The 19,402-nt window shown below is 44.8% G+C and overlaps 1 protein-coding gene across 5 annotated transcripts in view; it reads left to right on the top strand.

Annotated features, from left to right (window-relative positions):
• The window catches only part of FHIP1A (FHF complex subunit HOOK interacting protein 1A), a 662,899-nt gene that overhangs the window by 72,679 nt on the left and 570,818 nt on the right, over positions 1-19,402 (top strand). Inside the window, exon 1 of one of the 5 annotated variants that reach the window (XM_063920561.1) lies at positions 1,352-1,697. The exons of 2 other annotated variants lie outside the window; for them this stretch is intronic. The gene's annotated coding sequence lies outside the window, so the exon portion shown is untranslated. Of the gene's footprint in view, positions 1-1,351; positions 1,698-10,179; positions 10,250-19,402 lie in introns of those variants that run through there. 2 more of the 5 variants (XM_063920562.1, XM_063920563.1) reach the window with 2 other exon arrangements.

Genomic DNA, 19,402 nt, shown 5'->3' with positions numbered 1-19,402 from the left:
AGGAGACTCCCTGAAATAATAATCTCCCTGACTCCCTAAATAGTCCAGCAATCTCCCTGATTGCAACTTACCCCTATTATATAGCTGTTACATTCTTGGGGGAAAAAATTAATTAGAGATATATCCATTCAAATGTGATCATCAGTGCCATGTCCCTGCACTGGTTATAAGGCACAATGATCCCTATGGCTACATGCATTTTTTATAAGATTTCTGATGGCCACTTGCAGTATATGTGTACGATTTCTGATGGCCACTTGCAGTATATGTGTAAGACATTTTCATAACACGCTTCTCATATGTAGCAGAACATTTTCATGCTGATAGGTGTTACTTTCACAATCTCCCTGAAATGCTTTTTCATAAGTAGACAAGTATGGCAATCGGGAATTCACACTAGACAATATGCATGATTTGTCGTTCCAGTATAACAAATATTGCTGATATCATCCTAGAGTGTACCCGTCCCAGCAGTCTTAGCAGGATGGCAAAAATGCAGATACCAACACAAGACTATGGCAGCTATGGCTCGCGCTCCCAACCCCCCCCCCCCCCCCCCCCCCCAACCCCCAACCCCCCCAAAAAAAACAAAAAACAAACAGACAGATTCACCAACAGAAAAAAAACATCCCTGTGCTGTAGGGATTATCCCAAATCCAGGGCCAGTGAGAGTGGAGCAGGGCCAGAAATGGGGAGTCGTGACCAAATTTTGGAGGCACCACTCCCTATAGAAAATCACTATTTGCTCCAAAGAGGACACCACGTGCAGCCAATTAGTTCATTTGTCACCCTCAGCCAGGGTCGGAACGAGGTGGGTTCCCTCCCCCCACTAACACTAGCCACTGCATAGCAGCACCATGGCATATCATACAGAGAGAGAGGAGACTGCTCTGCTGCTTAGCAGAAATGTGTCTTATTATAAAAACAGTAATATTTACCCTTGCAGCCCTGCATACTTGTCACATCAATAGGATATAGGCTATCCCTGGTATATTCAAGGACAACCCCTTGGCTAGAGCTGGTTAGCCATAGGCTAGTATGAGAAGCATATAAGTAATGTAGGCAGAACAGGTACTCCTGGTAGTTTGCTATGTTTAGCTGCACATCAACTGCCATCAAGCAACTGACTTCTGTTTTAGTTTCTGATGTCTTTAAATAGGCTACAAGTCACTTTGTATATAGGGTATGCTAATTAGAGGCTGTGATCACTGGCCTCATATTGCAAAGGAGGAGTAGTGCACTTCACACACCTCAGTGAGGAATATGCAGGTTTAACAACTCCTCCTTGTACTATCCAGTCCTCAACACACCCTCCCCCCTGGCCCTCCCTGTTTCCAAGTCAGAAGCAAATTCTCAGCCAGAGTACTAATCCTGAGTCTCTCCTCCCCACCCATACATGCAATCTGTTTTGTATACAGTATTTCATGTTTGCAAGGGGTGAGGATAAACCTGCGAGAAGCTTACCAGTTTAGTCTCTGACAATCCCTCAGCATCTCCCAGGATTACGTTGTAAAGCAGCCTTCCTTGTCTCAGGAGAGTTCACCTGGCAATCTTACCTTTCTGTACAGTGTATATGAGATCAGTAACCGGCCTGCAGGAGTCCTGATCGCAGGAAAACTTTAGTGCTGTAGCAGCTTACGTACATGTTTTAGGATTGTCCGCTTAAGCATCTGCTTGTCCCAGGTTGGCATGTACAGGTATGATGATCTTTTTGTTACATTCTACAATTTGTGGTTTCGTGTCTTCATTGAATTTCATTTGCTTTTGATTGTTAAATGCAATCTGGTTAATGTATTTTTAGCTCTAGGGCCAGATAAGGTTGTGATACTAAATGCCCTTTACAATTGTTACACAAAGAACAAAACAAACAATTACATCTGTCATCGACTTGTGATCACTTCCGACAGCCAACACTGTACCTTTTTATGGTGGAGCACAGATGCCAGGATAAATGCTGAACATGACAAATGTTTTGTTTTCTTATGTTACTATATCAGTGTGTGACATCACATGACATGACTACATATCGGTTGTCCTTGCAAAAATTTGTGATGAAAAGGTTAGATATTTTATAAGTGGCTTCTATGGTGACATTTGTTATACAGAGACATGGCAATTATTTCACATAACCCTGGTGATTCCGGACAGGTCTGAGTATAATACCTTCAGTCACATGGTTCTCATTCTGAAACAGCTTTTGTACCATAGTCAATCTTTTGAGCTAAGCAACAGTTACCAGAAACTTCGGGGCCTATTTAAGGCCCTTCAATTCAACCCCCTCCCCCGACCGACTTTGCTTGCTAAGGTTGCACATGTGCACAGTATAGGTTAACTTCGGGGGGGCGGGTGAGATCCCGTTACGGTGAAAGTGCAGCCTATACAGTAGAATTGTTAAGGCACTTGTAACTTACTGTTAAATTCTGTGGAGTGTGGACAGCGGTAATTTGGATAAAGCGAGAGATATCTGCGATATATCCTGCTTTAATCTAAATCTTAAAATGCCCTGATACTAATATTTGCCTTAATCATGTGGAAACAGCCGTTTGTGCGTGATCCAAGGCAAATATTTGGTTGATAAATAGGCACTATACATCTATTATCACATCTTTTTCTTTTGCAAATATGTATTATCAGGATTTATACACACATTACCACCAACTTTAGCTGTCACAAAAAAACAAGAGAAGAGATTATTGGTCTTCCTCCTTACTATGATGTCAATAAAATGTACTGAATGCTTGACTGACCATATTGAAGTGTTGGATAAGTATGTACTGATACTGCTTTTACTGTAGAGATCAATGGTTTCTGTTTTGACAGCTGTACACATGGGTGGTCTTCAGTTTGCTGGCTGTCGGGATCCCGATGCCGGAATCCCGACAGCCGGCACACCGACACTTTTTCTCCCTCTCGGGGGTCCACGACCCCCCTGGAGGGAGAATAGATAGCGTAGCGCGCCACCGTGCCCACAGCGTGGCGAGCACAGCGAGCCCGCAAGGGGCTCATTTGCGCTCGCCCAGCTGTCGGTATGCCGGCGGTCGGGATTCCGGGGCTGGTATGCTGGCCGCCGGGAGTCCGCCCGCCGGCATACCCTACTACACCCGTACACACTGTAGCAACGTCTGCTCAGGGAGAACATACTACAGGTGTAAAGCCAGTGTCTGGGAATGAGCCCAAAGATTTAAGGAGGTCGTTGTAATCTTCCATAATAAAAAAAGAGAGTCAGATATCAGCTGCAACCATTGATGCTGCGGGGTGCATTATGGGGGTCATTCCGAGTTGATCGCTCGCTGGCTACTTTTAGCAGCCGTGCAAACGCATTGTCGCCGCCCACTGTGGAGTGTATTTTCGCTTTGCAGAAGTGCGAACCCTTGTGCAGCAGAGCGCCTGCAAAATCATTTTGTGCAAAACAAGACCAGTCCTGTAGTTACTCTTCGTGTGCGTTGATTCTAACGATGGAGGGACGGCTTTTGACATCACACACCCACCCAGCGTTCGCCCAGCCACGCCTGCATTTTTCCAGGCACGCCTGTGTTTTTCTAAGCACTCCCTGAAAACGGTCAGTTGACACCCAGAAACATGTCAATCTTCCTGCCGTGCGACTGGAATCTTCGTTAGACTCTGTGCAAACTCACGATGCTCATTGTACCCGTACTACGCACCTGCGCATTGCGGTGCATACGCAAAAATGCAGATCTTTAGCCTGAATGCTGCGCTGCGAACGGCAGCTAGCGATCAACTCGGAATGACCCCCTATGTACAGTAGCTTTTCTCTCTTTTCTGATTGATTTCGTACTCTAGTATAGAAGCTGCCCGCCTTGTCATTTAGTGATAAACCTTAAGGCTGGGTACACTCCTTCCGATGTGCACCCGCTTTATTGTCCGAACCAGCGGATCGAACGATATATCGTAAACATCGGCAAATGTGTATACTCTGTCAATAAGATGCGTGCTCCCGTGGGTCGTTAACGAGCTACAATATCTTTAGTTTTCAACTTGAAATCTAAAGATATTGGCCCTCATTCCGAGTTGATCGCTCGCTACGGATCTTCACAGTGCAGTGATCATGGCAAAACAGGACTAAACTGCGCATGCGTATGCACCGCAATACGCACGCGCATCGTATGGGTACAACAAGCGACGTTGTTTTGCACAGGTTCTAGCAACGTTTTGAACTGGGTGCACGGCTGCTATAAAAGTAGCCAGCGAGCAATCAACTCAGAATGACCCCCATAATGCACCCCGCAGCATCAATGGTTGCAGCTGATATCTGACTCTCTTTTTTTATTATGGAAGATTACAACGACCTCCTTAAATCTTTGGGCTCATTCCCAGACACTGGCTTTACACCTGTAGTATGTTCTCCCTGAGCAGACGTTGCTACAGTGTGTACGGGTGTAGTAGAGTATGCCGACTCCCGGTGGCCAGCATACCAGCCCCCGGAATCCCGACCGCCGGCATACCGACAGCTGGGCGAGCGCAAATGAGCCCCTTGCGGGCTCGCTGTGCTCGCCACGCTGTGGGCACGGTGGCGCGCTACGCTATCTATTCTCCCTCCAGGGGGGTCGTGGACCCCCAAGAGGGAGAAAAAGTGTCGGTATGCCGGATGTCGGGATTCCGGCACCGGTATACTGTGCGCCGGGATCCCGACAGCCGGCAAACTGAAGACCACCCGGTTTCTGGGTGTCAACTGACCATTTTCTGGGAGTGTTTGGAAAAACGCAGGCGTGGCCAGGCGTTTGCAGGGCGGGTATCTGACATCATTACCGCGTCACTCGTCGCAGCAATCATCGCACAGAATAACTAACTACAGGGCTGGTCTTGTACTGCACAAAATGTGTTTGGAGGCGCTCTGCTGCACAAGTGTTCGCACTCCTACTATGCTAAAATACACTCCCCCGTGGGCGGCGACTATGCGTTTGCACAGCTGCTAAAACTAGCTAGCGAGCGTTCATCTCGGAATGACCCCCATTGTACGAGATGGCATGCATGGATGTGGGTGCATGCTGTCACTGACGAGACGCAAATGATATCGTTCAGTGTGTATGAATAATATTGTTTGCGGGAGGGGGGGGGGATCTTTTGCGATGTCACTGACATCTGCAAGTGTGTACCCAGCCTAAGGTCAAGATATACAGCTATTTTGTCACTGTGTTTTCACCATCATATTGTCGTTGCTCATGTCTCCATAGATTGCTGGTTTAGTAGCACTGCGCACGTCACTGGAGTCCTCCTTTTCTGGTAGTCTCTATGGGGTCTATTCATGAAGCAGTGAAAAGTGTGGAGAAGTGAACCAGTGGAGAAGTTGCCCATGACAACCAATGAGTGTTGAAGAAACATTTATAATTTGCATACTATACAATTGTACGGCACAACTGATTGGTTGCCATGAGCAACTTCTCTACAGGCTCGCTTCTCCACTCTTTTCATTGCTTAATTCATGAATAGACCCCTTTAACAAGCAAGACCTGGCTTGTTTAAAGTGAATAATGTGACTCCACTGGTCCTCATTGATATGGTTATGTTTCTAAAAGGCAGATATACAGTAGGTGGATGAATGGGAGAGCTGAATTATGCCTATCATATAAGGCAGAAGTAATAGATTAATGCTGCAATTATTACTACTGCATAGATTAAATGCATTGCACACCGTTCATGGGGGCTGATTCAGAGGAAGATGCTAAGATGGCCAAGGTTCACGAGACTGATCCGATGCTGCATCTTTGGATACAGCAGCAGATCACAGAAAGCCGGCAGGATGCGTCTATTTGGGATTAGTATGTAAAGCGGGGCCGGCGGCCTTAATCGGTCCTCTTTCCTTAATATACATGGTGGTCATGTCATTTCATCATTCTTACCAAAAAATAGAAAACATATTTTGGTGTCTCTTTCAGCCCTCAGACTAAGAATAAATACAAGCCTCTGTTACACTCCCATTACATGTACACCTCAATCAAATCATAATGTGACATCATTAGAGAAACCTCATGGACAGAATATGCAGGGGTTTTTTTTTTTTTGATGATTTACTATGGATGCATAAAACAACAACAGGAAGCATTTATCCAGAGATGCTTAAGGTTAAGGTAACGTTTTATGTAAAGTTAAATTAGTGAAAGAACAGGTCGTTTTCGCTCATTCACATTTGGTGGAATTATCAGATGTACTAAGCCTTGAAAAGTGATAAATCGCACGGTGATAAAGTACCAACCAATCAGCTCCTGTCATTTTTTTTTCTAACCCAGCCTGTAACATGGCAGTTACGAGCTGATTGACTGGTACTTTATCACTGTGAGAAATGTATCACTTTTTAAGGCTAAGTACATCTCCTCCATATGAATCAGGGACGTGCGGTGAGGTAAATGGCTCAGGAGGCACTGGCTAGTACCAAGGCCAGATTTATGGGCCGTATTTACGGCCCGATTTGGGGAGAGATGTGTGATGAGCGTGCGGGGGGAGAAGGGGGGGCTGCTCATTTCACTCAGCAGGCCAATCTAGCACCAAGGATAGCGATGCATGGGGCCGCGCATCGCTATCGCTGTGGGGGTACACACGGAGACATCACTGCTTAAAATCTAAGCAATCTAGTCAGATTGCTTAGATTTTAAGCAGCGATCGCTCTGTGAGTACCCCACTTTACACACAATATATAAGCCCAAGGGTGCATGTGGGCTTTATACACAGGTGCAGCAGTATACTCTGTGCACTACTGGAAAGAGCTTTGATCAGAGATGTGTGGAAAAGATAGGCAGGGAGGCACTGTCTCACCTGTCATAGACTTAACTCCAGAGTTTTGACTACAAAAATTATTAGAATAATACAAAGAAGATATTCATAATATATTCTTTGTATTTTTCATATACTTTATATAGTCAATACTCTGGTGTATACGTTAGTATGACAGGAAAGGCTCTGCCTCACTTCAGCACACCTCACTGCTATGAACAGAGCTGGGAAGAGGACAGTCCTTTCACTCCTTGTTCTATGTGGTTATTGGAGACCCTAAGAATGCTAATATTTCACTAATATATGACATCTACTGTCTGTGATCTGTTTTACTTGAAAAAATTATATTTTGTAGTCTAGTAGATAATAGGGAACTATAATCACTTATTACACTCTGATCATATGTTATCTGTGATGACCTCAGTGTGAACACAACAAAGCTGTAGTGGATGAAAGGATGCTGGATGTCATGGTCTGGTCATAATACATAATGTAGGAGAAATATTGCTATTGTAACAAAAACTTAGGATGAATGATAACATTTATGTATAGAATATTATTGTAGTTGGACATGTACTTGTTGAACCTCCAGAGTGGATCATGTCAAACTCCGTGCACCCATTCCAAGTGTTATGTGAGTACCCTGAAAGCAGCACAGTACAATGGGCCACACGGCTATTAGAAACTTCCAAATATCATGAAGGTAGTGATCATCTAAATATATGTTATATGCTTACCTGAAATGAGCAATAAGCTCTTTTGCTATTTTAACAAATGTGACCTGACCTTTAATAAATGTCAAGGCTGGAGAAACAACATCTTAATTACAACTTCGTTTTCTGTTCCATACCAATTCTCCAAGACACTGTTGTGTTTGGCTTGCACTACTCACTATTGATAAAGTGATTCTTAGGGTGAGATTCAAATGACATATCACGCCCAATTTCCTTTCTAAAATGATTTCCGTTATTGCGCATATTGCGCCCATAATAATCAGGTTTACTGTGTAAAGGGTTGGGTGCCTCGCTACTCCGGGGTTAGCGAGCTGAAATAATGATACAACGTCCCTGAGGGCAGAAACAGAATGAGTGTGGAGACAGGTGAAAAGAATTGAATCCCGCCCTTTGTGTATTCTAGTTTGGAGAAATCTGAGATGCTGTGGTATAGAATGTGAGAAGTGTTCCTTCTTGTGACTTGTGATTACATAGAACATTATTTAAGATGCTATTATTCCTAATTAACATTGGCTTGTAAATAAGGTTGGGTACACAAATATACAATCACCAGGCTGATCACCTGGCATTGGCTGATGGGCCAATGCTGTATATATGTGTGTGTACACTGTCAGATTGGGCGGTTGCATCTTACTAAGATGCAACCTCCTGATCTGACAGTGTACACACACATATATACAGCAGATCTTACTGTATGAACAGTTTGCCATTTAAACTGCCCGACCTCCTGATCCATTAAAGAACATATCTGATCTGCCGTGTGATCAGCATGTGTACCCAACTTTGGGCACAATGTAATTATTTTGATATTATTTTGGTGAAAAATGGCATTCATTTAGCCAGGAACACCACAATTATCTCCATATTTAACATTTATGTAAAAAAAAACAGTTTATAGATTGCCTGTAGTTTTGTTCTCAAAGTTCTTGGGATGATATCTCATAACTTATCCAAGGGCAGCTATGGATTTTATCATCACCCATACAATTATACTGGGTCTACTCTTTGGTATCACATTTTAAACATTTCTGTAAAGGGGCATTTGTTTTCCATGTATGAGTATATGTCCTTCCACAGTTACCAGTGCGGTGTTCAACAGCTTTATTATAAGTGGGGTATCTTACCATGCACGTGAAAATTAATTTACGATGTAGTTGAGCTTTGTCAAAATGGGTGGTTCTATTCCTTATGCACGAAGACTAGAAAATTGTATACTAATAAGATTTGCTTGGAGTGTACAGCGCATTTTTGTGAAAGTGTGGTATGTAATGGTAGATAAAAATAGCAGCAGACATTACCACCCCCAGGGTTGTCTATTTGTTGATTGTCCGTGACTACGGACATTATATGGACTTTAACAGAGAAACACTAACACTCCCCAACATTAATTTCTCTCTAGGCAAAATCACAATTTTATTTATTCCAGCTTTAGTATAATAACTTTATGTGCAAACATTGTTACAATTATTTGTGAACACAAGCTTATTATTTTTCATGTATAATTCTAGATAGCCAAAAAGAGACGATGCTTTATAGAACATAGTAAAATGAATGTCCGCTATATACGGAATATTGTAATCATGGTAACAATTCCAGAGACACCTCTGGACAGGTGACATATGAACACTACATCACCACTATAAAACATTCAGGGCCAGATGTAATGAAGTCTGAGATGACCGGAGGTGCGGGTTCCTGGCAGAGCTCTGACTTTTTGTTTTAATGCAGCAATCATATACAAGGCAAAACCATGCCTTGTACATGATTAGCGCTTTAAAAAAAATATGTTCGGCCAGGAACCTGCATCTCCGGCGGTCATCTCAGGCTTCATTACATCCGGTCCCCAGTGTTACTATTTTTTATGTACTTAGAAAACGGTTAGCATATAACTCTATTACAACAGGAACACATTGTCATTTCCATACAGGAATAAATGATTTACTATGATAATAATAATTATATATATATAAAACTTTGGAATCTGTGGTGGTTGACAACTACATGAAGGTTTACATAATGCATGCACTTATTGATAGATTCCCAGCTGATTTTCACTGAAAATAATGAAAACACATGGAGGGCTAGGTAACCGTTTCTGACTTTACGGAACCTGTGGGATGTCAGCGAGATTGATGCTTAATGTAAAGCAGCAATCATAAGGCTGCCTTCCTTATACGCTGCTGACTCTTGTCTGCTTTACTATTGGACCATGGGAGTGGATTTGCAGCTCTGAACAATAGTTAAATCTGTTTGTACCGGATGTCAGTATGGGTATCCTCAAAACATGCATTGTTGCTAAAGCTGGAGGAAGTTTGAAATCTGTATCAGACTGATTAAGGTGGGTACACACTAGGCGATGTGCTCCATGAGCGTCATCACCTAGTGTGTCTCCCTCCTGACCGCTCGACGTGGGCATACACACAGTGCGATATCGCTAGTGATATCACACAGTGACGTCATGCAACGGCTGGGCTGTCCATGAAGCTTTAGACGATGAGTCCAAATTGAGCTGCTTGGCCAGGCGACAGCGAACCTCATTCTGCTGTCTTAGGTGATCACAAAAGGGACCTGTGACATGCTTTCAATTCCCTATTCTGAGAGAAAATGCACAAATATACAGAGTATTATTTACACATACTGTAGGTTAAATGTATGCTGAGTCAGCCTGCATACAATCCATGTTATCTGTGCACCTCTAGTACAGCCTTCAGCCAGTGCTGCACATAGAAACAGGCAGCCCACAGAGTGATCTGGTCTCCAGTGGGTGTAAATCCCAGTCATAGTAACAGGTAGAGCCCTGTGTTTATTTACTGTGTGCACCTTTTATTCTCTGTTTCTGTTTCTAGTATTTAGCATTGTGTTGCTTTGTTGTGTTTTCACCATAAAAATGTGCAATTTACATAGTTGTGTATTATTTGGTTAAGTACTAGTAGTGTGGTTAACATGACTGCAGTATAGTTACTGTGGGTTACAGCACTTTCTGTATGATGCTGATTAAGGGGTTACTATTCTGCAAGGTGCCTGGTGCCTCTGCTGGCGTCATGAATAAAAAAAATTCAATACACACTGGCTCTGAAATAACACAATGTTCCTATTCATGTGCTGTACACTTCCCAAGCTGTACCGCTCACCTGCCCGCAGCCCCCCCCCCCCCCCCCCTCCCCAGCAGACAAATGCAGACACATTTTTCTTCTTGTTATTTAATTCTATTACATTATTTTCCTGCAACAGTATTGATAGAATTATTCTGGTTCCAGTGTAATCAGGGCGACCTTATGTAATCTGCAGTAATTTGTTTATTGTTAATGTGCTCTAATATCTCATAGTTATATTTAAGGTTACACATGAACATAGCACATCCCACATTAAACATGAACTTTCTTAGCTAGAATTATGGTGATGAATGGGATACTTATTACACTTGTGATGTCTCTACACTGGGCCAAACATCTATTAGGAAGCATCTGTATAAAGCTGGGTACACACTAGCAGATATATCTGCAGTTCAATTGATCTGCAGATATATCTGCAGATGGTGGTTGTTCATACACACAGAAAGATGCACCAATATATCTTAAAGATATATCTGCTGTTCAATCTATCTGCAGCTATATATGCAGATGGGGATTGTTCATACACACTGAAAGATGCACTAATATATCTGCAGATATATTGGCCAACTGCTGTGTTGCACAGCAGATGCAGTATATCTGTAAAAGACGTCTTTCACAGACAAATTGCTTGTACACACCTGCAGATCAGCAAAAGATATATTGGACAACCAACTGATTGGCCAATATATCTGCCAGTGTGTACCCAGCATAATAAGTCTATTCATTTACCTTATATGTTGCTGGGGGTAATGTAATGAAAAGCTATTTGTCTTTCAGAAAAAGTGCCACTTTAAGTAATTCAGGAAAAGAAAAAAAAAAGTCACAGAAAAGCTGTAATTTTGACAACAGATATTCATTGTACAGTATTTCTGCTTCTGTGTTAATGCACCACCAGAATTTGAGTGCCTGGAGAGGGTAGAACATGACATCCCATAGCAAATTCTGGAGAAAAGACCATTGTCTTCTATGTGCATCAGCTGTAGGGTTTTCATATTCAACTTCAGGATAGAAAATGAGACGCAATGATTTCTATAGAAATCACCATGTTTGTTTGTTTCCCCCCCCCCTCCTTCTACACAGATCAAGTCTGATTAAAAATCCCCCCAGGACTAATTAAGCAATTAGCTTAGTCAGTAATTTCCTTCCGAATCGGTGTCTTCTTCATCCAGCGCTGGGGTGCAGTCTTCTGCAACAGTATGTGTTTGATTGTGTGTAGTAGTATTTATTTATTTTTGTACTTGCGCCAAAGGGTCGGTGTGCATTTTTTGGAAATTGGATACTGCGGGTATCGGGAGTGTGCATACCAGCGATAATCCAAAATTATGCACAAGTTGTTTTTTTTGCGGGCTAAACCTTGCACACAATTAAAATCCCCCCGGAGACTGACATTATCTTCATTATTTTATATGAGAGAGCAACAGAAACACCAGAGTTATTTTAACATGGGGAAAAAAGGCAATTTTCTGTGGAACCCAGTAGAAAAAAAAGGTTCTAACGTATTTTGCACATGTGCAATTTTCCTGGCTATAGCTTCGAAAATATAGTGCCAGCACCATATTTCCGGTGCTCTCTTCAGAATATGGCACACTACCATATTTGCAAAAAAATGACCAGCCTAACTATGTGGGCACATACCATGTAAGTGAATGGAGTGGGCACAGGGTGTGCATTGTGCGCACGTGTGCACTGCATACCATGTATCTATTATAGATGAAACACCCATGTGTCCAATAGCCAAAAGTGAGTTTGGTTGGAAGTACAGTGACGTCATGATAAATAATCATAAGGATGAGTAACATAGCAATCTGACATTAATGGGGGGAATTCAGTTCGCTGCAGGACTTAATGCCTGCTCTTAGCCATTGAGCTTCTCAGACCTATCCCGTGCTAAACCCTGTAGCTAAAACTCAGTAAGGCATAGATTCAAGTGCACCCTCAGGGTTTACCGCAGACAGTAATTGAACAGCTCCCGGCTCTTAACCCAGGAACAAGAAGTAAGCAGTAAGTCCTGCAGATAACTGATTCCCCCCTAAACACAGGGGGTCATTCCGTCCTGATCGCACGCTAGCTATTTTTTGTAGCGATGCAATCAGATAGTCGCCGCCTATCGGGGAGTGTATTTCCGCTTTGCAAGTGTGCGATCGCATGTGCAGCCGAGCGGTACAAAAACATTTTGTGCAGTTTCTGAGTAGGTCTGAACTTACTCAGCCGCTGCGATCACTTTAGCGTGTCCGGTCTTGGAATTGACGTCAGACACCCACCCTGTAAACGCTTGGACACGCCTGCGTTTTTCCAACCACTCCCTGAAAAGTCAGTTGCCACCCACTAACGCCTTCTTCCTGTCAATCTCCTTGCGATCGGCTGTGCGAATGGATTCTTCGTTAAATCCATCGCCCAGCACCGATCCGCTTTGTACCCGTACAACGCACCTGCGCATTGCGATGCATACGCATGCGCAGTTTGCAGAGTTTTGACCTGATCGCAGCACTGCAAAAAAAAGCTAGCGTGCGATCAGGTCGGAATGACCCCCATAGACCAGACAACTTATCTGACGCCTCTGTGATTAGAGTCTCTCAGCCAGTGTTCTAGCTGTCTCTCAGAAGGAGAGACTGGAGATTAGTAGCCTGAGGTCACTATTACTTTCAGCGAGTGTATTCGGTGCTGCCCATCCGGGCCGGTTCTTGCCCTTGTGGCGCCCCGGGCAAAAAAAACAAACAAAAAAAAAAACGTTAGGGGCGTGGCTTAATACGGGAGCGTGGTCAGTTACGCCCCCATTTGTAGCGCCGCTGAAAGAAAATAAAAAGTATACTTACATCCCCACTCCTGATTCCAGACCGCTGCAGACCTCCGCCGGCGCCGCTCCTCTCCTCGGATGCATAGACACTAGAGGTCAATTATGACCCCTAGCGTCTGTGCCACAATGCTGTGCGATGACATCATCGCGCACCGCACAGCAAAGGTCCTCTCCACAAAGGGAAACTAGACGCGTAGCGTCTGGTTCCCTTCACAGCGGGGGGCACAGTGGCGGATCTTACCATGGCCCGGCGCCCTCCGGATTGCGCCGGCGCCCTCCGGAAGGCGGCGCCCCGGGCAAAAGTCCTGCTTGCCCGTGGCAAGATCCGCTACTGCTGCCCATCAATGCTGGAGCTCAACTTACTGTAAACATAAAAATTAGATGTCTGACACACATCGGTTACATGAATATAAATATTAGTAACATGAGTTGTCAGGTGACCACATTCTGATTATCATGGTTGATTCATTGAAAATAGGGCAGTATCTTTATGATGTATATTTGTTTAAACATTCCACTTCATTAATAACACTCTGACATAATTTGTAAGCTTAGTGCATGCAGTATATACGTAAGAGAAGCAGCAGCAGCACTGTTCATAGACATGAGCTATGCGTGTGTGTGTGAGTCATTGTAGCCTCCATCATTTTCTTATTTCGTAACAAGGCCTTGTATGTGTTTGGGAGGATCAAATGACCAAATAAATACTTTCATGTATTTTTATAAATAGAACTGGTGATAGAGCAATTATGATTGTTCTACCCCCACTAAGATCTTCCTTGATCAGATTTAAACAGACAGCATAACCACCTCTACTTTCCAATATTCCAATCAGATGTGATGATCTGAAGAATAGTGCTTATTATATAGTAGAAGAAATTGGTAAAACTAACACAAACAAAATAGTGCAATTGCAATGTGAAACTAATATCAGTATTTTACCCGATAATGGTACAGCGGTGACTCAAAAATAAAAATACGCTGGGTCCCACAAGACGCACTGTGACCAATCAGCGCGTTGTCCTGTGCTGTCAGTTACTTTCATTCTCCAATGGCAGAGGAAAGGGAGGAGACCATGGATAGTGTGATCTCCCACCTTCCCCTCACTCTCTGCTCCGCAAGGGACCCGGAATATCCATGCTGCTGAGTGTGGGTAGGGGGCAGTCATCTCCGGCAGGGCATGAAGCTAGTGACCTTACGCAGTGCAACATCGGTAATTACAGGAGCCAGCGGAGTAAGCCGTTTGCGGGGATCATGAGATGCCAGCGGTAGGTGGCGGGACAGCAGGTGGCTGGGGGCACTGGCGCACAGAGGGGAAGTGGGGGGTGTGCTGCCGCCGCACCAATAGCTTCTTTCTTCAGATGCAGCCGTAGCGCTGCACTTGGGGCTTCAGACTCAGGGATTGCGTCAGGGGGTAGCCACGGAGGTTCCGGGAAGCTGCTGCAGCACACTCCTCAGCTCTGCTTCGGAAACAAGGTGAGAGTGCAGAGCCGGTGAGTGAAGCGGGTGGTGGCTGGGCTTGCTGTGGTGGGTTCCCGCGGCGTCTAGGGGGGAGGGACGACGACTGGGGGTCTGAGATGGTGGCTGCAATGTGTAAGTGATCCTCTACCTGGCGCAAAGTGTATAACGTGCTCTACCTAGTGCAATGTGTATAATGTGCTCTACCTGGTGTAATGTGTATAACGTGCGCTACTTAGTGCATTGTGTATAATGTGCTGTACCTGGTGCATTGTGTATAATGTGCTCTACCTAGTGCAATGTGTATAACGTGCTCTACCTGGTGTATTGTGTATAATGTGCTCTACCTAGTGTGATATGTATAATGTGCTCTACCTAGTGCAATGTGTATAATGTGCTCTTCCTAGTGCAATGTGTATAATGTGCTCTTCCTAGTGCAATGTGTATAATGTGCTCTTCCTGGTGCAATGTGTATAATGTGCTCTTCCTAGTGCAATGTGTATAATGTGCTCTTCCTGGTGCAATGTGTATAATGTGCTCTTCCTGGTGCAATGTGTATAATGTGCTCTTCCTGGTGCAATGTGTATAATGTGCTCTTCCTAGTGCAATGTGTATAATGTGCTCTTCCTGGTGCAATGTGTGTAATGTGCTCTACCTGGCGCATTGTGTATGAGAGCCGGTGAGTGAAGCGGTTGGTGGCTAAGCTTTCTGTGGTGGGTTCTCGCCGCGTCGGGGGTGGTGACGACTGGGGTTCTGAGGTGGTGGCTACAATGTGTAAGTGATCCTCTACCTGGCGCAAAGTGTATAACATGCTTTAGCTAGTGCAATGTGTATAATGTGCTCTACCTGGTGCAATGTGTATAACGTGCTCTACCTGGCGCAGTGTGTATAGGAGGTTCTACCTGGTGCAATGTGTATAAGCGACACTACTGTGTGGTGTGGTGTAATGTGAATTGGCACTATTATGTGGTCATGCCCCTTCCCCATGAAGCCACGCCCCTAAATATTTGCGGCGCGCCTTCGGCGTGCACTTCCTATAGTCTACAGTCTTGGAGGTGGAGCACCAATTCACTTTCTGCCAGAGGGCACCAAAATGTCTAGTTACAGCTCTGGTGCAGGGTGTCCTGCATGCTACACAGCCCAGCAACACTGTCACCCCAACCCCCCACCTTGCAACACTTTTTTGTAGTGTCCAATTAAGATTAATAAGAACCTTTATTCCGATGGGACCCAGAAAAGGACCGGTAGGATCCCAATTTTTAAAAGTGAGGGTCCCTGGGACCCACTTTATTTGGGGCTCAGCGCGATCACTGTAATATAATAAAGTTGTAAACATAACATATGATTAGGGCTGATTTATTGGGAACAGATCCATGGTGAACTCCTTACCATTGATGCTGTACTGAGGGGATGATCTATCCATGTACATCTCTAGCTGAGACCATGTGGGAAGGGAAAATGGCTGCATTCAGTGTCCTGTACCCAGAATGCTCTGGGAAGCTTACTAAGGTAGCACGTGAGGTTCAAAATTAAGCTAATGCTGGGCTGACCACTAGAGGGAGCGTGACATAAATGCATGTGAACACAGAAAAGATTCTATCTATCTATCTATCTATCTATCTATCTATCTATCTATCTATCTATCTATCTATCTATCTATCTATCTATCTATCGAAAGGCATCACAGTGGTGGTGACAAACATATGACTAATGTTATGATTTAAAAACACACACACAAAAGGCCATATTATATGGACCCATTGGTTTAGTTGTGATACAAATAGTTTTCTCTGACGTCCTAGTGGATGCTGGGAACTCCGTAAGGACCATGGGGAATAGACGGGCTCCGCAGGAGACTGGGCACTCTAAAGAAAAGATTAGGTACTATCTGGTGTGCACTGACTCCTCCCTCTATGCCCCTCCTCCAGACCTCAGTTAGAATCTGTGCCCGGCCAGAGCTGGGTGCTCCTAGTGGGCTCTCCTGAGCTTGCTAGTAAAGAAAGTATTTGTTAGGTTTTTTATTTTCAGTGAGCTTCTGCTGGCAACAGACTCACTGCTACGTGGGACTAAGGGGAGAGAAGCAAACCTACCTGCTTGCAGCTAGCTTGTGCTTCTTAGGCTACTGGACACCATTAGCTCCAGAGGGTTCGAACACAGGCACCTGTCCTCGATCGTCCGTTTCCGGAGCCGCGCCGCCGTCCCCCTCGCAGAGCCAGAAGAACAGAAGCTTGAAGACGACGAAATCGGCGGCTGAAGACTCCGGTCTTCAATAAGGTAGCGCACAGCACCGCAGCTGTGCGCCATTGCTCCCAGCACACCTACACACTCCGGTCACTGTAGGGTGCAGGGCGCTGGGGGGGGGGGGGGGGGGCACCCTGGGCTGCAATTGTGGTACCTTTTGGCATAAAAATACATATATACAGTCTGGCACTGTATATATGTAAAAACACCCGCCAATTTTTTTACACAGAAAGCGGGACAGAAGCCCGCCACTGAGGGGGCGGGGCCTTCTTCCTCAGCACACCAGCGCCATTTTTTCTTCACAGCTCCGCTGGAAGCAGCTCCCCAGGCTCTCCCCTGCAGTATCCAGGTACAAGACGGGTTAAAAAGAGAGGGGGGGCACATAAATTTAGGCGCAAATAAGACTTATAAAGCAGCTATTGGGTAAATCACTTATTGTCAGTGAAAATCCCTGTGTTATATAGCGCTGTGGTGTGTGCTGGCATACTCTCTCTCTGTCTCCCCAAAGGACTTTGTGGGGTCCTGTCCTCAGTCTGAGCATTCCCTGTGTGTGTGCGGGTGTCGGTACGGCCGTGTCGACATGTTTGATGAGGAGGGTTACGTGGAGGCGGAGCAAGGGCAGATAAGTGTGGGGTCGCCCCCGTCGGGGCCGACACCTGATTGGATGGATATGTGGAAGGTCTTAAACGACAATGTAAGCTCCTTACATAAAAGGTTTGATGACGCTGCAGCCTTGGGACAGCCGGGGTCTAAGCCCGCGCCTGCCCAGGCGACTCAGAAACCGTCAGGGGCTCATAAACGCCCTATATCTCAGACACGGAGTCCGACTCCAGCGTCGACGATGATGAGGCACATTTACAGTCTAAAATGATCAAAGCCATCCGATACATGATTGTTGCAATGAAAGATGTATTACACATTTCTGAGATGGAGAGAGAATTGACTACATAGGAGAGGAATGGGTTAAACATCCTGTGAAGGGTGGACCTAGCTGTGAGGTAGTACAGCCTTAGGAAAGGGGGAGGGTTAGGGTATATATAGGCTGGAGTGGCCATTTTGGGTCTCTTTGATTGTTGAATTTCCTTCCCGCCCTCCCGCCCTATGGGTAGAGGTTGTTTTGTTTGACGCGGAGTGCATTGGCGTTTTGAATTGCTTGGCTGGTTTCCTTCGTTGGCTATTTATAGGCGGAAAAGAACGGCAGTTTGTAGTTGTATGGTTTTTTATAGGTAGTAAGTTTCAATGTTATATGGTTTAGGTGCACTCACCTCCATCGACTTAATGGCCGCTCGACCACCCATACGGGAGGCAGCGGCAGGGCACCCAGGAGCGGTGGGAAGTCACTGTGGGGGTTGTGTTGCCACCTATTACCGGTTTTGATAGGGTGCTGGACGGTTTCGGTCAGTTTAACAATTTAAGTTTACCAATAGTTTAATAGAGCCGTTCTTTTTTCTGCCACCATTATGCCGGCTGATTCGGCATCTTAACAAACTTTTACAATTACAGGTTTTGCTATGGTTAGGGTCAAATAAATAGCTAGCAATTTTTCTGCCAAAATCATGTCTCCGTGTCTTTATTTACTGGTATAAAAGGTAACTAAGGTTTACTGCAATAAAGGGGGTCCACCAAATATCACTAGGATGTTTATAACCCTGTTAATACCAAGAGGGTTTATATGTTTGGGGAGAAAAAGCAGCCAGTGACTTTTCCCCCATCTGATGAATTAAATGAAGAAGCGTGGAGTTCCCCTGATAAGAAATTAGTGATTTCTAAGAGGTTACTGATGGCGTACCCTTTCCCGCCAACGGACAGGTTACGTTGGGAAACATCCCCTAGGGTGGACAAGGCGCTGACACGCTTATCTAAAAAGGTGGCCCTGCCGTCTCAGGATACGGCCGCCCTAAAGGAGCCTGCGGATAGAAAGCAGGAAGCTATCCTGTAGTCAGTGTATACACACTCTGGTACTCTACTGAGACCTGCTATTGCTTCAGCCTGGATGTGTAGTGCTGTAGCAGCGTGGACAGATACTCTGTTAGACGACATAGATTCCCTCGACAGAGATACTGTTTTGCTAACCCTGGGCCATATCAAAGACGTCGTCTTATATATGCGGGATGCTCAGAGGGACATTTGCCTGCTGGGCTCTAGAATTAATGCTATGTCCATTTCTGCCAGGAGGGTCTTATGGACTCGGCAATGGACAGGAGATGCTGATTCTAAAAAACACATGGAGGTTTTGCCTTATAAGGGTGAGGAATTGTTTGGGGACGGTCTGTCGGACCTCGTGTCTACAGCGACAGCTGGAAAGTCGACTTTCTTGCCTCAGGTTTCCTCACAGC

The sequence above is a fragment of the Pseudophryne corroboree genome, chromosome 1 (assembly GCF_028390025.1).
Source record: "Pseudophryne corroboree isolate aPseCor3 chromosome 1, aPseCor3.hap2, whole genome shotgun sequence".
NCBI lineage: Eukaryota > Metazoa > Chordata > Amphibia > Anura > Myobatrachidae > Pseudophryne > Pseudophryne corroboree.
This window is presented reverse-complemented; position numbering and strand designations above follow the sequence as displayed.